The sequence below is a fragment of the Erythrolamprus reginae genome, unplaced genomic scaffold (genome assembly GCF_031021105.1).
Source record: "Erythrolamprus reginae isolate rEryReg1 unplaced genomic scaffold, rEryReg1.hap1 H_4, whole genome shotgun sequence".
NCBI classification, from domain to species: Eukaryota; Metazoa; Chordata; class Lepidosauria; order Squamata; family Dipsadidae; genus Erythrolamprus; species Erythrolamprus reginae.
Window position 1 is genome coordinate 955,001 of NW_027248495.1, and position 22,089 is coordinate 977,089.

At 44.7% G+C, this 22,089-nt stretch overlaps 1 protein-coding gene across 1 annotated transcript in view; it reads left to right on the plus strand.

Moving 5' to 3' along the window:
- LOC139155655 (potassium voltage-gated channel subfamily KQT member 4-like) overlaps positions 1-22,089 on the plus strand; it is a 381,076-nt gene that overhangs the window by 289,517 nt on the left and 69,470 nt on the right. The gene's annotated exons all lie outside the window — the stretch shown is intronic.

Genomic DNA, 22,089 nt, shown 5'->3' on the forward strand with positions numbered 1-22,089 from the left:
CAGCCTGAAGATGGTGAATGTGATTTCACCGAAACGTCGCATAGACATGCAAAACATTACACAGGGCAAAACCCGAACTCAGAACAATCTACATACATATACCCGTGAAAATTTACGAAAACAAATATATATATATATATATATATATATATATATATATATATATATATATATATATATATACAGTGATCCCCCGGTTATTGCGTCCCCGACCATTGCGAACAGGGTAATTTGCGATTTTTCAACCCGGAAGTCAAAACACCATCTGCGCATGCGTGCCCTTTTTTTCTATGGGCACGCATGCGTAGATGGTGCCCAGCAGATCAGCTGCTGGGCGGCTTCCCTGGGTCTTCCCCCTCTTGCTGGCAGGAGGGCGAGCAGCGGGCATCAGAAAGGAGTTTCCCCACCGCCCACGCAAACTCCTCGCTGCCGCCCGCCCTTCGCCCGCCCACGCCGTTCATTCTTGCCGCTTTCGAGCTGAGTCCTGAAGCGAATTCGCTTCAGGACTCAGCTCGAAAGCGGTGAGAGCCAGCGTGGACAAGCCGTTCGCTGGCGCTGGCTCTCGCCGCTTTCGAGCTGAGTCCTGAAGCGAATTCGCTTCAGGACTCAGCTCGAAAGCGGCGAGAGCCAGCGCCAGCGAACGGCTTGTCCGCCGCCTGCCTGCCCGCTAGCGAGGAGCCGAAGATTGGGGGCGGCACGGCTGTTTTAAAACGTCGCCGCCGGCATGGGGGGCTTGCCAGCACCCCCCGGATCCCCAACCCGGGTTTGGGGGGCTGCTAGGAAGCCCCCCATGCCGACGGCGACGTTTTAAAACAGCTGCGCCGCCCCCAATCTTTGGCTCCTCGCTAGCGCTGCGGAAGTAAAAACACCATCTGCACATGCGCAGATGGTGTTTTTACTTCCGCAGCGCTACTTCGCGAAAACCCGCTCATTGCGGGGGGTCCTGGAACGGAACCCTCGCAACGAGCGGGGGATCACTGTATATATATATATATATATTCTGTTGAATCACCCTGGTATACCCAAGTAAGGGAGGAGCAAGATCAAATCCCACTGAGGGTATGGCTAGCTGATGAGGCCACGACAAGGCCGAAATACATCTATACTAGTCTCCCTTCATTTTTAAATTCAGCAAAAATATGTTTGTGTGTCTTTATAGATTTTCATGGGTATAGATATATAGATAGATATATAGATCTTGGCATATTTGAATTTCTTCCTATGTAAGGTTCAGAGAATCCTGGTGATGTTTTCACGAGGTCCCACTCATCATTTTCAGGCTGGTGCTTTCGGCTTTGTGCCTGACCACAAATAAAATGTGCACCAAGGCATAATCTATTGCTATTATGTAAACCATAAAATCAAATAAAACTCTGGGGTTTTATTTACTTACTTACCATACTTACTTACTTATTTTTATCCCACCTCTTAGTTTTACAAAGAACTCGAGGTGGCAGACACATCCAACAGAACTTTCTCCCCCTATTTTTTGTTTCTGAAGTCTCATTACTTTAACTGAGACTTTTTTTCCTAATAAGGCAATTAAACAGGCATTGTTAATCCACAATTCAATCATGTAGCGTCTTCAATGTTGCATAATTATTGTTTTGGCTGCTACTAAAATTAAATAGGTAATAAGTTCTTTGTTTTTAAGCTTATGATTTGGTTTTAATAAGCCTAGTGCTGAAGAGTGTTCAGTTCTTTGCTTAGTAATAAAATTTGCAAAATCTGCAAAAAAAAAAAAAAGAACCCTCCCCATCAAAGAGGTATATCATATGACCATCACAAATTTAAAAATTACTAGTTTTTTTTTCTTTTTTGACAACCTCTTCAGCATTTGGAAGAATGATGGCAAAGCATATTGTTCTATTGCCGATCAAGTAAATTTCTTAAATTTTCTTGGAAGTATTCCTGACGCCCTGCCTGCCTTCCTCCAAAAGTAGCTGAGACCCTTCTTCTTCTTCTTCTTCTTCTTCTTCTTCTTCTTCTTCTCCTTCTCCTTCTCCTTCTCCTTCTCCTTCTCCTTCTCCTTCTCCTTCTCCTTCTCCTTCTCCTTCTCCTTCTCCTTCTCCTTCTCCTTCTCCTTCTCCTTCTCCTTCTCCTTCTCCTTCCCCTTCCCCTTCCCCTTCCTCTTCTTTACAATTTTTTATTAAGAGAACATTTTATATAACATTTAGAAAGCTGTGGAAATATTTTAAAAAATAGTAAAAGAAAATTATAAAAAACAAAAGAACAAGGGACGATAACAAAAGAAAAACAAAGATAACTAAACAATCTTCTTTGTAACAGTTAGAAATTGTACATTGTGGCTGTCTTTTTCCCATAAACAAGAGGTGTTCAAACTTGGCATAACTGGCTGGAGAATTCTGGGAGTTGAAGTTCACAAGTCTTAAAGTTGCCAAATCCCAAAGTCACTTATTCTTTTTTCCCCCTCCATTTTCAGCAGAAAAATAATCCATAAAGGATTTCCAGTCTTTCCTAAAAATAACGGTTGTTCACTTCTTAGTCAAACAAGTCAAATTGTCTGTTAGCTCTGCCACCTTCGCAATCCATTGTTTCATTATGAGTATTTCCTTATTCTTCAAACTCCGAGTTATGTACAGTTCAGGGGTAGATATAGCACCGCCCCCTGCTCAACCCCATTGTAATCCATGCCTTCCTTTCCAGTCCCATTTCCTTCCCCAGCCACAACTTTGAATCCCAATCTGCTTTTCTGTCTTCTCTTTCATTGACTTTGAATTCTATGAAGAATCTGATCCGCCAACATTCTGCCCTATCATTCTCCTGTCTGGATTGGTTCTTTTGCTATTGTAGTCAGAAAGATGGAACCTCTGACACCATCTTATCTCTGTGGTCCAGAGGATCCAGGCAACAAAAGGTCCCGTTCTGGCAGCCTTGCCCTGCTATTCAACTCCTGGGATGAGAGGCCTCCAACAACAGCTGGAAATGGACGGTGGGCAAGACAAAAGGGATGCATGCAGTTGTTTTGGCACATAAATCTCTCTTAGGGACACAGCTCTGTCCTCTTCTTTCCTGAGTGAGGATGCTGTCCTCTTCCCATCTAATACCACTGGCCAATTCACACAATCCTTTTTTCCAGAGCAGATGGAAAGTCGGGATATATCTGCCTGTTCTTTCTCCTAGATAATTAATCTTTAATGGAGTGTCCCTCAGCTTCCTTCAATTGCCCAGAAAAAAACTCAGCAGAAGCAGTTCCACATTTAGAGCGGCTGCAATGTATGTGTGTGCGTGTGTGTGTGCCTCCCACCACCCCATTTCCTAATGGCAGCTGATGCAATGAAGAAATGAAGAATAATGCAGAGAGGCTGACATAATTTATCTATCTAGAAGAATGGGAGAAAAAAGCACCAGGAGTTATGTATGTAAAAATGTATATGCAAATGGGGGGTTATGTCAATAGATGTATGTAAATACAGGGTATATGCATCTAGCCGTGGATTGGCTAAGACACGGCTAAGTAATTAAAGAGGCTGTCAGAGCCGCACCTCTACAGGAAAACTTTTTGAAAGGGACCACACAACCACGCAAGCTCACTTTCTATCTACCACAATGTCTTGATACACTTTGTTACTTGTTAGTGTAGTTCAGCCATTTTCTAATAAAAAGAATCAGGCTACAACATGTCTATCTCCTTATTCCAAACTTAACACTGGAGACAAGAGATTAGAACCACCGCATGCACAAAACAAGCCATGGAAGCCTCATCAGTCACAAAAGCCCCAGAATTCTTCAACCCAGAGAAGGGGAGCTGGCAAACATATATGGCGAAATTCGACATCTTCTTGGAAGCATCCGGTTTCCAAGATGCTGCAAGCAAAAGGAAAAGAGCCACCTTCCTAAATCACTGCGGCACCCATATCTATGACCTGGCACAGATGCTAACAGATTCAGACCCAGTAAATTCAGTGTCTTAGAGTACACTGACTACAAAATTAGCGGCTCACTTCAAGCCAACCAAACCAGCAAGAGTAAGCCACCACCAATTCTCCTGCATGACCCAAAATGAGGAAGAATCAATTAACCAATTTGTCACTCGTCTCAGAGGGGTACTGTCCAAGTGAAAATTCTAAGCACCTGAATCAAGACTAGTCAACAGACTAATCTTCAGGATGTGGAACATAGGACTGACGAAGAAGCCTCACTGCAGGATGTCTTGAAAGTGGTGCAAGCCATCAAGTTATTGGAAGCAGCCACAGCAGAAATTAAAAAAACCTCCACCACAGTCAACATACTGAAGACGGAAGGAGATTGGATACCGGAGGTTCCCAAAGCAGAAGAAAGGAACCCAGATCATGAAGACGAGAGATGCCTGCAACTCAGAATGTTGCACAACCAATTCCAGAGAAACCCACCAACCTTGACGAGATGCCAGGGATGCAAGGGAAGCCATCCTCAAGCCCGGTGCCCTTTCCGGGATGTGATCTGCCACTGCTGCGAGAAATGGGGACACATTGCTGAAGCTTGCTGAGCAATCCTCCAGGATGATTTCCACCCACATTCAAAAACTCAACATCCGTATGGGAACAGCTGGCACAGCAGAGACAGCAGATTGTCTTAAGGTTGTTCAACAGGATACCCCCGAAAAGTGGAAGGAAGCATCCGGGAGCCAAACCAAGGTAACTACTACCCTGCAGTAAACTACACTGGCCCCCTTGAAAAAAGCAAACTGTCTCTGTCCCTATTCTTAAACGGGCAACTTTGTAAGATGGAATTGGACACAGGCTTGAAATACAGCATTATGCCCTGGCACAAACTTAAGTTATACATGCAACACTTGAGAAGAGAGCAATAAGAGAGCACAATTATATGGGATTACCAGGGAAATGGGATTCCAGTCTTGGGGTGTGTGGGAGTGCCAGTAATGTTTAAAAATAACATATTAACCTTGTCAGTGGTTGTGGTTGTGGTTGACAGGGCTAAGTATACGTTGTTGGGGATGGATTGGTTGAAGTGTTGGGTATAGAGGTAATGGGGCTCCATAAGGTAGAGGAAGCTGATAATACCGATTTTGTTAAAGAATTTCCAGATGCGTTTGCTACTGGGTTGGGAACATACCTAGATCCAGTGATAACCCCATTACAGCTGAAACCCGCAGAGTATCCCTACCTCTCCTCCTGAAACTCAATGCACAATTGGACAAACTTATACCTCAGGAAATCCTGGTTCTGGTAGATTACGCGTGCTGGAAATCTCCTATAGTGACCCCCTTAAGCCAGATGGGTCAGTAAGAGTGTGCGCTGACTAAAAATCAACCCTAAACAGGGTGCTGCAGCACAATGCCTACCCCATTCTGGTAGTGCAACACCTATTGCACTCACTGGGAAATGGAAAAGTATTTGGCAAACTCGACTTGGCCCAAGCCTAGCAGCAACTCCTGGTAGATGACACAACGGCCCTAGCACAAACAATTGTCACATGCCGTGGAGCATTTAAGTGTACCAGACTCCAATTCAGAGTGAGCGTAGCTCTTGGACTATTCCAAAGTCTTATGGAAAGGCTCCTAAATGGACCTCCAGGTGTGGTACCATATTTCAACGACATTCTGATATTTGGGGAAACACAAACACAACTAAACCACTGAGTCAGAGAGGTACTGAAAAGGTTCCAGGACAAAGGACTAAGACTCAGGGCAGATAAATGCTCGTGGAGAGTCCCTAGCATTGAATTCCTCAAATTTAAAATAGACAGGAGAGGAATTCATCCCTCGGAGGACAAGATCAGGGTCATAAAAGATGCCCCGAACCCCACTGTTCCCCCTAAGGCATGGGTCTCAAACTCAATTAACCCGGGGGCCACACATCCCCATATTCTGACTCCATTTCCTCTAAAAAAGCACGTAAACTTCTGGATCTGATACTCCTCAGCATGTCTAGTTGGTTTCTTTACATTACATGTCTAGTTGTGTAAGGATGTTTCAAATTGTATTATTTGTGCACCTCAACTTTCTCTGTGCAAATAAAACACATTGGGATGCCCCTGTGCTCAACAAAGAAATATTGCATTTCCCACTTTTCCTGAAATTGTCTGTGCTCATCACCAACCTTTCTCTTCACCGCAGACTTTGAGAAAGACATGTTTGGGGCTGTGTAATATATAATTCCACTTGGTGTCCCTGTTTCAGTTTTTAGTGGCTAAACTTTAGCTGATGCGTCTTTTTGCTTTTTTTTCCTGTTTCGCTGAGTAGCAATTTCTACAGCCACCTCTGTGTCAGCATTCTAAATAGAATCGGAGAAACAAACCAAGTCCCAGTCCAATTCTCTCAATCATAGCTTGATTTATTAACAGAACCATGTTAGCAACGCCATTGTCATTCCAATTCTGAATTCTTCCCAGAATCCCATCTAGCTTAATGTTCATCTTACATTCCCCATACACACAAGTTCATCACGAGAGCCAGTCTGTGTGCAGGGGCTTATCAACGTCCTCTTTTCTTCAGTTGAGGCAGAACAAACAATGGCCTTGGCTTGGAAAAAGGAATCTTTGGTTGTGTCTAGTAACTTTCCCCTCTGACTACTCACTACCCCCCATTCCCCCTTGTGTTGTGTCAGGCTGAACTCTCTAAATCCATATGAAGACTTTGGCCTGACAGGCGACACCCTTCCCAAAGAAACATCTACTGGAAAATTAGAATAAACATATAGGGGTTAGTATCAGTTAAATCAGTTAAGACATTTCGGTTTAGTTGGGTAAGTTTCATGAAACCGCTTAATTAATCTATCAGCTTTGACATCCCGGCTCTTAACCCAGGTTGCTTCCAACTGGGCGTACCCTTTCCAATGAATCAGGTACTGCAGTTTGCCTCGGAAAATGCAGGAATCTAAACATTTTTTGACTTCATAGTGAGTCTCCCCCTGAATCACTAGGGGGGGGGGAGGCGGCGGCTGTGTACATGGCCTAATGTTGGACCCGATCACAGGCTTTAGCAGGCTGCATTGAAATACAGGGTGAATCCTCCATAGGATTCTAGGCAATGCGAGCTGCACCGTGACTGGGTTGATTACTTTCACAATTGGGAAAGGGTCTAAAAGTTTTGGACCTAGTTTTTTGCTAGGCAGCCTTAGCCGGATGTATTTTGTTGACAGAAAACTTTATCTCCCACTTTAAAAGGGGGTTGAGGAGATCGGTGTTTGTCTGCTTGATTTTGTAAACTTTTGCAGCCTCTGTTAGCGCCTTCTTGGTGTCCTCCCATCCTCTCTTCAGTTTCTCCATCCACTCCGCCAATGTGATGGACGAAGGAGGTTCAATAAGTAGTTCCGGCATGGGAACAAAATCTTGTCCACTGGTGACCTGGAAATGAGTTACTGCTGTGTACAGAGTTGTTGTACGCTACTTCCACAAAATGCAGTAGTTTAGCCCAACTGGTTTGTTGGTAACTCCCATAACATCTAAGGTACTGTTCCACTTGGGCGTTAGCTCTTTCTGCTGCTCCATTTGTGGAAGGATGGAACACAGAACTGAGTCCTTGCGTGGAACCAATGGTATGGACGAATTCTCTCCAGAACTTGGCGGTGAGTTGGCCCCCTCGATCTGTTATAATCCTACAGGGAACTCCATACAATCTGTAAATGTGTTTTAAGAATAACTTAGCCAGATGTCTGGCTGTGGGCAGTCCTGAACAAGCGATGAAATGAGCTTCTTTGGAGAACAAATCGATAACAGTCCAAATAATGATGTTTCCCTTGCTCTCAGGGAGTTCCACAATAAAATCCATTGCTATCTCTTCCCAGGGCCTACTAGGGTTGCGACTTGCTGTAACAACCCTGAGGGTTTACCAGGCCTATGTTTCCTGGTGGCGCAGGTGGCACAGCTTTTCACATAATCTTCGACTACTGCTCGCATCCTAGGCCACCAGAATTGTCTCTGCACTATGTGCAATGTTTTCAGGAATCCGAAGTGACCCCCAAGTCTGGAGTCATGACTCCGTTGGAGAACTTCTATTCCCAGGCTGACAGGCACATATAATTTGGCTCCCTTCCAAGCCAAACCTTCCCTTATTGTCAGGATTTCCTTGTGGTTGTTGAACCACTGGTCAGTCTTTAAGGCAGACTTCAATCTGGTTTCCCACTCCTTGTCTTTGGATGATGATTGTCTCCTCATCTGGCCTCGAGTGTGGACAGGAGCAGCTTTCTCCTTAAAGAGCACTGGGACTGCTATCTTGGAATTTGCAGGCTGAATGAATCCCCTTCTCAGGTTGGTGTCTATGTACTTTCTCAGTTCTTCCATCTCCCTTGGTGACATTGCATACATTCTAGGTCTTGGGAAAGCTGCCCCTGGCTCAAGTTCTATTGCACAGTCTGTGGGTCTGTGAGGTGGCAATACATTGCAATCTTCCTCACTGAAAACTCTCTCCAAGTTTCTGTATTCAAGGGGTACCTTTTGGAGAACTGGCAGTGTCCTTTCTTCTTCTTTATTTATTTATTTATTTATTTATTGATTGATTGATTGATTGATTGGATTTGTATGCCGCCCCTCTCCGGAGACTCGGGGTGGCTAACAGCAACAATAAAACAGTGTACAATAGTAATCTGATATTAGAAATGATTAAAAATCCATTAATATAAAAACCAAACATACATACATACATACATACATACCATGCATAGAATTGTAAAGGCCTAGGGGGAAAGCGGATCTCAATTGCCCCATGCCTGGCGGCAGAGGTGGGTTTTAAGTTGCTTACGAAAGGCAAGGAGGGTGGGGGCAGTTCTAATCTCTGGGGGGAGTTGGTTCCAGAGGGCCGGGGCCGCCACAGAGAAGGCTCTTCCCCTGGGTCCCGCCAGGCGACATTGTTTAGTTGACGGGACCCGGAGAAGATCCACTCTGTGGGACCTAACTGGTCGCTGGGATTTGTGCAGCACAAGGCGGTCCCTGAGGTAATCTGGTCCGGTGCCATGAAGGGCTTAATAGGTCATAACCAACACTTTGAATTGTGACCGGAAACTGATCGGCAACCAATGCAGACTGCGGAGTGTTGGAGTAACGTGGGCATACCTGGGGAAACCCATGATTGCTCTCGCAGCTGCATGCTGCACAATCTGAAGTTTCCGAACATCTTTGCTGCTACTGAGGGCCCATCTGCTCTCTCTTGGGGGAAAGGACTTTTCCTGTCATTTTCTGTGGGAGGAGTAGGCCTTATGCGGAGGAAAAGCTTGTGATATCCATCCCCCCACTTTCTAGTGGGGGTCCATTTATCCAACCAAAGAAAACCCAGGATGATGGCTTCTGACATTTGGGGGACGACTATTAACTGCAGGAACTCACGGTGTTGACCTATTTGTAACTCAACTAGTTCTGTCAGGAGTGTGTCCCGCACTCCACCTATGAGGGAACCATCCACTTGTTGGAAATGGATGGGTATGGCTAAAGGTTTGGCTTGGATTTTATATGTCTAGCAGGGCCTTTACTTCCCCCTCCTCCCCCGTGGTGATTACTTTAATCTTCACCTTAAGGAGGAATGGAGGAATGGGTTTGCTCACCATTGGGTCATTTTCTCCAGCCGGTTCCTCGTTCCAGTTGGGGCTGGGTCTTGAAGGGATGGCTTCTTCGGCCCCAGGAGTATCCTCAGGAGGGAACAGCTCCATTGTTTGAAAAGTCCAACGCCCCAGTTCAGAGGGTCTTCCAGGTCTTCTCCTTGCCGTTGCCTGAGGCTTGGCTCTTGGGAGAGAGATGGGGGCTGGTGCCAGGCACTCAGACGCTCTGTGCCCTTGTTTATCACACCGGAAGCAATTTATTCCCCTCATGGACTCTGAATGAGAAGGCCCCAGCTGGCGAAGGAAAGGGCAGTGTCCTGGAGGTTTGTTAGAGGCCCGGGGTGGTGATGGTTTCTTGTCAGTGCGAACCACCTCATCCAAAGTAATCGCTGTGGCGTACCAATTCTGAATGGCCCAAGGGATTTCCCGGATTTCACATGCCCTTATTAATTCTGGGACAAGAGCATTTTTAAAAGTATGGACTAATAATCTTTTGGGCCAGTCCCTTAATTTACCAGCAGCTCTTCTGAATTCCCATACCAGTTCCTTCACTGGTCGGCCTGCTTGTTTTAGCAAACCAATCTGTTTTTCTGCATCTACCTGGCTTGCAACGTCTTGAAATCTCAATCTTATTAACTCAACAAACCCTGACACATCATTTAGCTCAGGAGCAGCTTCATCAAATAGTTCAGCTATAAACTCAACTGCTTCCCCTTCATTTAAAGCCTCAGAAATGGCCTCAGTCAGCTTGCGATCTGTTGTAAACAAATGGCCATGTTGCCTTACAAATGCTCCAACTCTGTAGAGAAAGTAATTAAGTTTCTTTGGACACCTGTCATATTTTGCCTGGAAGGAAGGTGGGCCGGCCAAACCAGGGAGGGGGGGGGGCTGCAGCAGGCAAAGCGGCAGGCAAAGGGGTGTTAACCAATGGATGCATCCTCCTCACTGGTATACCCCCCCGCTGAGAAGGGGGCTCCTGTCTCTGTCTCATTCCGCTGGCAGGGGGAGGCACAGGAGGAGGAGGCTGGGCAGGAAAAGAAACAGCAGTCGTTCTCACAGTTTCACTCAAAAAGCTTGGCTGCTGGAATTCCTGAGCAGGGGGGAGGTAAGGGCCCCACTGGCACTGAATATACACAATCCCAGGCATCTTCATCTCAGGGCGTTCCCCGGGCTCTAGTCTCCCCTGCTTGGGGCCTCCCCCATTGGATCAGGGTGCCAGCCTGGGCTCAGAAGGAAGGGTCACCCAGGTAGTTTTCAATTCTGCTGCAGCACCTTTAGTGGTTTCACTCGCAGCCATGTGCAAAGAAAGGGTTTCTTCACTTCGCTGGGTCTCCTTCCCTAACCCAGCATTATAATCCCCTGGGGCTGTCCAGACCCATCCGTGGGTCTGTGGGCTCTGTTTAGGGATTGTTCCACTTACAGTCAGATGTCCAAAATAGTCAGGGCGATCTGCCAAGGACTGGCTCCTGGACACTGATTGCAGGCTCCCAAATTCAGGCTGGTCGACAACTTGGCTTCTCAGTGATCTCCAATATGTGGGGGGTGACCAGCCGGCACTGAATTGTGTCTCAGTTCTCTTGGTCACAGGGTCCTGGCCTCCCACGGCTCCAAGAAGAGACAAATCCTGAGGGGGGGTTGTTTCATTGGCAGCTCTCTTCTGCCGTGCCCCTTCTGTGCTTTCATCTCTTTTTGCTCCATCTGGAGAAGGGGTCCTGGAAATTCTTCTGGAATCCTTCCCAGAATCCCACCTAGTTTAAGGTTCATCTTACATCCTCCACACCCACAAGTTCATCACGAGAGTCAGTCTTTGTGCAGGGACTTATCAACTTCCTCTTCTCTTCAGTTGAGACAGAACAAATGGTGGCCTTGGCTTGGGGAAAGGAATTTTTGGTTGTGTCTAGTAACTTTCCCCTCTGACTACTCACTACCCCTCCCATTTCCCCTTGTGTTGTGTCAGGCTGAACTCTCTAACTCCACATGAAGACTTCGGCCTGACACTCTGCTTCTGAGCCTGGGGTAATGGCGCAAGTGTGCAATAAGCCCGGCTGATGTCCCGCCTCCGAGAGCAATATACCCCATCATGATTGGTAGGTTCATTCATCTCCGCACACAACACTGAAAAGTGTCATTCGTATCAAACTTGGGCTGCATTAACATTAAACTTTTATATTGAGGTGGGGGCCACAAACTATTGTCCCGAGGGCCACAGTTGGCCCGCAGACCGCAAGTTTGAGACTCTGGTTTAAGGTGCACCAGTATGCACGTGTGCACATGACAATCAACTGCTGCGCAGCATTTTTAACTACAGCACAGAGAAGAGAACAGGAGACTTGGGCTCCTGCAGCTTCTCCAACAGAGAAGCTGCAGGAGCCCAAAGCTCAGCCAAGAGGACTCCCCTCCGGCTCCTGACAGAGTCCCCTTTTGCCACCTCCGCCTTCTTCGAAACACCCGAGCCACATTTAATGGTCGTTATCTCTATTGGAGCAAAAACTGCAATGCCCCTCCACTCTTTTCAAAGCAAGGAAGTCCCTCCCCCACCCTCTCTCTCTCCGCCCCTGCCCGATTCACTCTTTCCAAAAACAAGGAAGTCCCACCCTGCCCCCTTCTTTCTCTGCCCCTGCCTGATTCACTCTTTCCAAAAGCAAGGAAGTCCTGCCCCCGTCCCTCATTCTCTCCGCCCCTGCCTGATCCACTCTTTCCAAAAGCAAGGAAGTCCCGCCCCCGCCCCTCTCTTTCTCTCCGTCCCCACCCGATCGGTGCTTTTTCTCTGGTAGAATTACAGTCAAAGAATTCCCATCGTATTTTTCTTAACTTTTCACATGAATATTTGAGCACTGGTATGTTTTAGGCAAGATTTAAAGGAGTAAGCATTTTAAGATTTAACAAAAAGGCAATTCCAAATTTTAAAATGCAAGTCAAGCATTTTAAAAATAAATGTATTAAGAAATAATCTAAGGGAAACTCAGTACATCCAATTAAATGTGTATGGTACTATTTTTAAATAATTCTTTGGGGTATAAGTGACACAATATATTGCAGCTTTATAGTGGCCAATTCTTGTGACAAGCAAAAAACCCTAAAGACCCAAGGGGTAAATTTCAATATTGGAACACAGAAGCAGTTTGAAAAAACAACACAATAAGAGAGATTTGTTTAAAGGTAAAAGTTCTGTTTGAAATAAGCAAATATATTCTATATGCTGTTTAATAGATTTACTAATGATACAATGGTTATGATAACATGATAATAGTATGAATTTTGATGCTAATGATCTGATTAATTAATATGAATATTTCTTTGAGAGATTGGTTCTTCCTTGTACAAGGTGAATATTGTTTTATAGAGGAAAGATTACATGATTAAAGATGGATTAATTCCTGGTTTAATATTTATTGAGTTAGTATTGAACCTAATTTATGAGATAATGTTTAAATGGAAAATGTGAAGATTTACCATGTGAAAGTCTGAATCAATTGGTTTGAAATTATGACTTTAATCTATGAGATGATGTTTAAATGGAAACATATATGAAAGTTTGAACTAATTAATTGTTTTAGAATAATAATATTACACAAACTCTTGATTATTAAGAAAATCTGATATTTATAATGAAAATAAATACAATATTTATTTAATGGAGGAGCCGGGGTGGCGCAGCAGGTAGAGTGCTGTACTGCAGGCCACTGAAGCTGACTGTAGATCTGAATGTCAGCTGTTCAAATCTCATCACCGGCTCAAGGTTGACTCAGCTTTCCATCCTTCCAAGGTGGGTAAAATGAGGACCCAGATTGTGGGGGCAATAGCCTAGCTCTGTTAAAAAATGCTATTGCTAACATGTTGTAAGCCGCCCTGAGTCTAAGGAGAAGGGCGGCATAAAAATTGAATAAATAAATAAATAAATAAATAAATATAATATAATATAATATGCTGGACTACATGTCTAAAGATGGAGTAGAGTTTTTTGTTATGATAAATGAAGGAATAAGAAAATGGACATTGAGAAAATGATCTAGGAGGGGAAGGAAGCAGCAGGCCTAAAAAGGAAAAGGTATTGGAAATAAACAGCTATTTTGGAATGATAAACTTTAGTGATTAACCGTAGGAGTTAAATTGTTGGGTTAATTTGACAGTGAATCCAGAAGATGAAACTATTTTTTTTTTTTACTGGAGGTAGCTTTCTTCTTGGGCATTATATACTTAGTATAATAGATTTATTTTACATTTTATGATTTAAATGTTATAAACAACAAGATTTCTCTTTTTTGGGGGGGGAGAGTTAGGGATATTAAATTTGATTATATAATACCAGTCTGCAAATATGAGATTGGAGACATTCTGGAAAGGTTAAAGAGGATGGAAAAGAAAATAGAAAGGGTGCACACTAACTATGCATGGAGATATAAATTGCCCAGAGAAGTACATATAAGGTGTACCAAGAAAGAGATTAGAAATGAAATATTAAAAATTACAAAAGATGAAACAACATTATATAAAGAGAAATAAATTAGAATCCTTAAGCAAGTACTGAAAAGATGAAGGGACAACCAAAGAGGATATTGCTCATTGGCAGAACAATTAAATAAAAGAATTCTCTTCAGATGGTTGGTCCCAGAAGGAATGCTTATTACTTGGAGAGGAAAGAAGATCAAAATAGATAGTGAACCAATGGTGCAGGAATTTTTTTAGGAATTAGAAGAAGGATCTGAACTAGAAAGCAAATGTTGAGAAGAACTACCCCTAATAGATATAGAAAGAGGAAAAGAAGGAACTTCAGAAGATAAAGCACAGGAACATGAAGGAATTCTTACTAGGGTGCAGAAGGAAAACAGAATAAATAGAAAACAAATACACAACTAAGTGGGAATGGAAAGTACGATAAATCTACTAGATGTCCCCAAAATTTATGCGGATAAAAAAGGAAGAATCTTAATAATCTCAGTCCCAATTTTTAATATATAAGTTACATTAGTAGTTATATATGCACCAAACAAAATCAAAAAGCCTTTTTTTGTAAATTCCCGCCTTTGGGAGCACCTTCGCCAACCGCTGCACCCTCTCAAAGGTGCCCCCAAAGGCGGGAAATTAGGAGGATCGAAGCTGCCCTGCGGGCTCCTCCACTGTCTGAATATGTTGAGGGGACACCCGCCCGCTTCTTGGAAGCTGCTGCCATGTGTCCTGTCTCCACTGCCCAGCGGCAGGCTTTCTGGGCGTTCCTCCCAGGGTCCCTGCTGGCACTGCCCCAGCAGCGGTGGCGGCTGTCCCTAAGGCCTCCTAGCAGTCATCGGCTGGCTGGCACTCAGCCCCGAGGATGAGTGGGGCACGTGGCATCCAGCCAGTGGAGGAGCCTGCAGGGCAGCTTCAATCACCTGGCAGACAGGGCTCGGCTCCATCAGCCTCCACCCCAATCTTCAAGCAAAGCACCTTCACCGACCGCTGCACCCTCCCGAAGGTGCTCCCAAAGGCGGGAAATTAGGATGATCGAAGCTATACCGCGGTCTCCTCCACTGTCTGAATATGTTGAGGGGATGCCCGTCCAACTTCTTGGAAGCTGCTGCCATGTGCCCCGCCTCCGCTGTCCAGCGGCAGGCTTTCTGGGCGTTCCTCCCAGGGTCCCTGCTGGCACTGCCCCAGCAGCGGTGGTGGCTGTCCCCAAGGCCTCCTGGCAGTCATCGGCTGGAGGCTGGCAGCTCAGCCACGGGGATGAGTGGAGCATGTGGCATCCAGCCAGTGGAGGAGCCCATGGGGCAGCTTTGATCATCTGGCGTACAGGGCTCGGCTCCATCAACCTCCATCCCAATCTCCAAGCAAAGCACCTTCACTGACCACTGCACCCTCCCAAAGGTGGCTCTGAAGGGAGGAATGCCCAGAAAGCCCGCTGCTGGGCATTTGAGGTGGGGCGCATGGCAGCAGCTTCCAAGAAGCGGAAGGATGTCCCCTCAACGTATCCAGCCAGTGGAGGAGCCCGCAGGGAAGCTTTGATCATCAAAGGGCATGGGGTGAGGTATCATCAATACGCCGATGATACCCAGTTATACATCTCCACCCCATGTCCAGTCAACGAAGCAATGGAAGTGATGTGCCGGTGCCTGGAGGTTGTTGGGGCCTGGATGGGTGTCAACAAACTCAAACTCAACCCAGACAAGATGGAGTGGCTGTGGGTCTTGCCTCCCAAGGACAATTCCATCTGTCCATCCATTACCCTGGGGGGGAACTACTGACCCCCTCAGAGAGGGTTCGCAACTTGGGCGTCCTCCTCGATCCACAGCTGACATTGGAACATCATCTTTCGGCTGTGGCGAGGAGGTCGTTTGCCCAGGTTCACCTGGTGCACCAGTTGCGGCCTTATTTGGACAGGGAGTCATTGCTCACGGTCACTCATTCCCTCATCACCTCGAGGTTCAATTACTGCAACGCTCTCTACATAGGGCTACCTTTGAAAAGTGTTCGGAAACTTCAAATCATGCAGAATGCAGCCGCGAGTCTATGGAGAAGAGCAGCATACAAATCCAATAAATAAATAAATAAATAAATTGTGGGGCTTCCAAGATTCGCCCATGTTTCTTCAACACTCCGTGGCTTGCATTGGTTGCTGATCAGTTTCCGGTCACAATTCAAAGTGTTGGTCATGACCTTTAAAGTCCTATATGGCATTGGACCAGATTACCTCTGGAACCACCTGCTACCGCACGAATCCCACGACCGATAAGGTCCCACAGAGTTTGCCTTCTCCGGGTCCCGTCGACAAAACAATGTCGTTTGGCGGGCCCCAGGGGAAGAGCCTTCTCTGTGGTGGCCCCGGCCCTCTGGAACCACTCCCCCCGGAGATTAGAACTTCCCCCACCCTCCCTGTCTTTCGTAAACTACTCAAGACTCATTTATACCGCCAGGCATGGGGGAGTTGAGATATTCATTCCCCCTAGGCCATTACAAGTTATGCATGGTATGTTTGTGTGTATGTTTGATTTTATAATAAGGGTTTTTAGTTGTTTTTATTATTGGATTGTTACATGTTGTTTTTATCATTGTTGTTAGCCGCTCTGAATCTACGGAGAGGGGCGGCATACAAATCCAATAAATTATTATTATTATTATTATTATTATTATTATTATTATTATTAATCATCCGGTGGGATGGGGCTCGTCTCCACAGCCACCACCCTAATTTCCCGCCTTCGGGGGCACCTTTGGGAGGGTGCAGCAGTCAGTGAAGGTGCTCCGAGCAGAGGGCGCCAGCTGCAGAATTCCCAAGCTGAGGCAGCTTTTCTCGGAGTGCGTTTGCTGACCACTGCACCCTCCCAAAGGAGCCCCAAAAGTGGGAGATTGGGGTGTGGGCTGATGGAGCCGAGCCCCATCCTGTCGGATGATCAAAGCCGCCCCATGGTCTCCTCCGCTGGCTGGATGCATTGAGGTGACGCTCGGTCACTTCTCCAAAGCTGCTTCCACATGCCCCACTCATCCCTGGGGTGAGCCGTCAGTCTTCACCTGACGACTGCCAGGCGGCCTTGGGGATAGCCCCCATGGCTGCTGACCCCAACCCCACATCCGGTGTATAAGACGCATCCGTTTTTTAACACACCTTTTTGAGGTAAAAAGGTGCATCTTATACATAAAAAAATATGGTAATTATGAAACGGAATAATAATAACCCCCCCGGACCAGATGGATTCCCAATTGAATTTTATAAAGCAATGCTTCATATAACAGGAGATTTATTGTTAGGAATCTACAACAATACGCTAAAAAAATGCCGTATGTCCCTTATCTTGGCAAGAAGCCAATATAACATTGTTACATAAAGAAGGTGCAGATCCAGATCAGATAAAAAACAATAGACCAATATCTTTGTTAAATGCCGACTACAAATTATATATGTCAATTATAGCAGAAAGATTGAAAAAAAATACTAAATAAGACAATTCATCCAGATCAGAATGGTTTTCTGCCTGATAGACAAATAATATATAACACCAGAATAACTTTGAACATGTTAGAATGTTATGAAAGCTATAGTGATAAAGAATTTGTAATGTTGTTTTAGATGCCGATAAAGCTTTTGATAATTTAAATTTAGTCTGCCCTTATACTATTTTCTGTATTTTATCTTAGGATGGATATATGTTTATCCCAGACATGTTTAAATTCAGTTACTGTGGATTTATCTACCACGTCTGCTGGAAGTTTGTTCCAAGGATCAACTACTCTTTCAGTAAAATAATATTTTCTCATGTTGCTTTTGATTTTCCCCCCAACTAACTTCAGATTGTGTCCCCTTGTTCTTGTGTTCACTTTCCTATTAAAAACACTTCCCTCCTGGACCTTATTTAACCCTTTAACATATTTAAATGTTTTGATCATGTCCCCCCTTTTCCTTCTGTCCTCCAGACTATACAGATTGAGTTCATTAAATCTTTCCTGATACGTTTTATGCTTAAGACCTTCCACCATTCTTGTAGCCCATCTTTGGACCCGTTCAATTTTGTCAATATGTTTTGGTAGGTGAGGTCTCCAGAACTGAACACAGTATTCCGAATGTGGTCTCACCAGCACTCTATATAGCGGGATCATAATCTCCCTCTTCCTGCTTGTTATACCTCTAGCTATGCAGCCAAGCATCCTACTTGCTTTTCCTACCGCCCCACCACACTGCTCACCCATTTTGAGACTGTCAGAAATCACTACCTCTAAATCCTTTTCTTCTGAAGTTTTTGCTAACACAGAACTGCCAATACAATACTCAGATTGAGGATTCCTTTTCCCCAAGTGCATTATTTTACATTTGGAAACATTAAACTGCAGTTTCCAATGCTTTGACCATTTATCTAATAAAGCTAAATCATTTACCATATTACAAACGCCTCCAGGAATATCAAACCTATTGCACACTTTAGAGTCATCGGCAAATAGGCAAACCTTCCCTACCAAACCTTCCCCTATGTCACTCACAAACATATTAAAAAGAATAGGACCCAGGATAGACCCTTGTGGCACACTGCTTGTAACCTGTCTCTGCTCAGAATACTCGCCATTAACAATAACTCTCTGATGTCTACCCTTCAGCCAGCTGCAAATCCATTGAACTATCCAGGGATTAAGTCCAATCTTCACTAATTTATCTATCCGCTCTTTATGTGGAACCGTATCAAAGGCTTTGCTGAAGTCCAGATAGGCAATATCCAGAGCACCACCTTCATCCAACACCTTTGTGACATAGTCAAAGAAATCAATGAGATTAGTCTGACATGATTTGCCTTCAGTAAAGCCATGCTGTTTTGGGTTCAATAAGTTATTGTTTTTTAAGGTGCTGATTTATCCTCTTTTTGAGTAGAGTCTCCATCATTTTAACTACAACTGATGTCAAGCTAACTGGCCTGTAGTTACCAGCTTCTTCTCTACTGCCCTTCTTGTGGATAGGCACAACACTGGCCATTCTCCAATCCTCAGGAACATCTCCTCTTAACAGGGATTGGTTAAACAAATCAGTCAGGGGGGTAGCAATGACAGATCTGAGTTCTTTAAGAACTCTGGGGTGGATGCCATCTGGACCCATTGCCTTATTTATCTTTAATCGTTCAAGTTCTTCTAAGACATTGGCTTCTAAGATCACTGGAGCTGAATCCGTACAGCTGGAAGCAATGCTATATCCCTCTATAGTATTATTTTAGAATAAGATAGAAAAGAAAAAAGAATTGAATTAACATTTAAGAAAAAGAAAGAATCATTGAAAAAAGAAAACAACTGGGGGAATGATGTTCCAAAGGGTGCGTATGATGATAGAAAAGACTCATGTCTCAAATCCCATCATGTTGTCACTTCATCCAAAATTAAATGAGGATGATTTTGTTATTGTCTTGGGTTATAACTATCAAAACAATTCAGGTGCTGAGGCATGAAAATTGGATGCTCAAACACTATACTTTTCCACCCACACCGAATAAAAATTAGAAGGAACATTGCTGAACCCCCAAACAAAACAGAATTGCAGGCTTTCTTGGGACAATTAAATTTTTACTCTGTTTTTTTTTTAAACAGAAAGCTACTGCAGCGGAGCCCCTGCATAAATTGCTACAGAAGGGATCCATCTGGACTTGGGGAAGCGAAGAACTCTTCGCATTTAGAGAAATAACCTCCAACAGCATCGTTGTCCAATATAATGCAATGCTGCCTTTAAGGCTAATCTGTGATGCCTCCCTTTAAAGTGTAGGTGCAGTCCTTGCCCATATATTTCCGGATGGGGTGGAGGCGCCTATAGCTTTCTTTTCATGAACATTATCACACGCAGAGAGGAACTATAGTTAAATTGACAAGGAAGCGTTAGCAGCAGTGGCGGGAATTAAAAAATTCCCCGATTACCTCTATAGGTGGCCCTTTGAGTTAATTATCGACCATAAACCCCTTTTGGGCCTCTTTGCGGAAAACAAAGCCACCCCTGCCTTTATATCCCCAAGAATGATCAGATGGGCAATCTTCCTATCCGGCTACAATGATACATTAAAATACGGGGGGGGGGGAGAGAGATTGGCCATGCTGATGCCTTGATCCACTGCCCGGAACCTAAAGTACTTAATGACCCGGTACCAGTGCCAAACATCTTGCTGATATAACTAGACCAATAGTAACAGCAGAGGAAGTAGCAAGGGAGACACAAAAGGACAAAACATTTAACACATTAGCAGGATATATATTCAAAGGGTGGACAGAGGAAGCACCTCAAGAAGATCTAAAGTAATACAAGTGTAAACAACTGGAACTATCAATACTAAGGGGGTGCATCCTGTGGAGGGAGAGATTAATTATTCCCCCAACTCTAAGGAAAAGGGTGATGGACACCCTACACAAGGGTCACCCAGGGATAGTGAGACTGAAAAGCCTAGCTCAAAGCCACATGTGGTGGCCAGGGTTGGACTTGGATATTGAACAGTGGGTGGCCACATGCAGCCCATGCCAAAAATTAAGGCCAAGCCCCCCAAAGACAACACCAGTAGAGTGGGAAACTCCCAGAGGCCACTGGTCAACAATTGATATAGACTTTGCAGGACCCATCAACTTTTTGATAGTAGTAGACGCCTATTCTAAATGGTAGGAGATAATACTAATGGGGTCAACCACCACATGTGCAACCGTAAAAGCATTGCAGAGCTGTTTGCCATGCATGAGTGCCCAGATGTGATTGTGTCAGACAATGGCCCTCAATTTACAGCTAGGCAGATGGAAATCTTTCTGGTGGAATTAGGCATCAGGCTTGCATTAATTTCACCATATTCGCCTTCTAGTAATGGGCAGACTGAATGGATGGTTAGAGTAGCCTAGGAAGCTCTGCACCGCTCAGCATCAGGGGACTGGCAAGAAAAGATTGACCAGTTCCTATTGATGCAATACATAATACTTAGCACAACCACAAACGAGCCCCGCAGAACTCCTAATGGGGCATAAGTTAAGATCACAATTAGACCGGCTGCATCCTTTGTACATTAGTCACCAACAGAGAGTATAAGTCATACCAGAGTGCAACTTTGAAGTGGGGGATACGATTTATGCCAAGAATTTTAACGGGGGACTGACTTGGTTAAAAGGAAAAATCTTGGGAAAAACGGGACCTAAATCCTATGAAGTCCTCCTAGAAGATGGATGAGAGTGGAGGAGGCACACAGACCATCTCTGGAGGTGAATAGAGTCAGTCAGCCTTCGGTCCGAAAATAACCCATCATTAAATGGGGACTTTTTGAACATTCACTCCCTACAGGGGGCAATTCCACCTGATATCACCACCCCCAGGACTCACAAGTACTCGCGAACTTTTTGGAGTAAGCTACCTGATCTTCCCCAGAGATCCAGCAGGGGAAGTCGCAAACTCCTGGAGGCCAGCGTTGGTATCACAGACTCTACACAAGGAGACTCTGCACAGGCAGGGCCTATTGATTTCTGCGGAGCCGCGAGCAAGCCGACCTCCTCTCCCAGTGCTGTCGACTCTTCTAAACTGTGCAGATCCAAACAGAAAAGCCGAAGACCATCCTGATTGGAGGACTATGTCACATGGCTCAGTGATTGACAAGGCTATGAGGGGATGGGTGTTATGTATGTAAATATGTATATGCAAATGTGGGGGTCATGTAAATAGGCATATGTAATTACAGGGTATATGAATGCTGGCTGCAGATTGGCTAAGACATGGCCAGGTAATTCAGAGCCGCACCTCTACGGGAAAACCTTTTAAAAGAGACTACACAACTGCGTGAACTCACCTTCTATCTGCCACAATGTCTTGATACACTTGTTAGCATAGTTCAGCCGATTCCTAATAAAAAGAATCAGGCTACAATGTGTCTATCTCCTTATTCCAAACTTAATACCAGGCACTAAGATCCTGGTTTGTAAAGATGGTTGTGTCTTCACTGGGTCTATATGAGGAGCAGCATCACCATCCCATTTCTGGGGTTTTTGTTCACTATTTCTTCCAGCTCTCCTCCTACTCCTGGCTTCTCTATACTGCCAGAAAAAGGAGCAAAGGGAATAGCAATATTTCATGCTGATTTTTAAAAAGTATTTGTGAAGGGCCATGAAGCTGGATTCTACCATTTCTTTTAAGCTATTGCACCTTTTG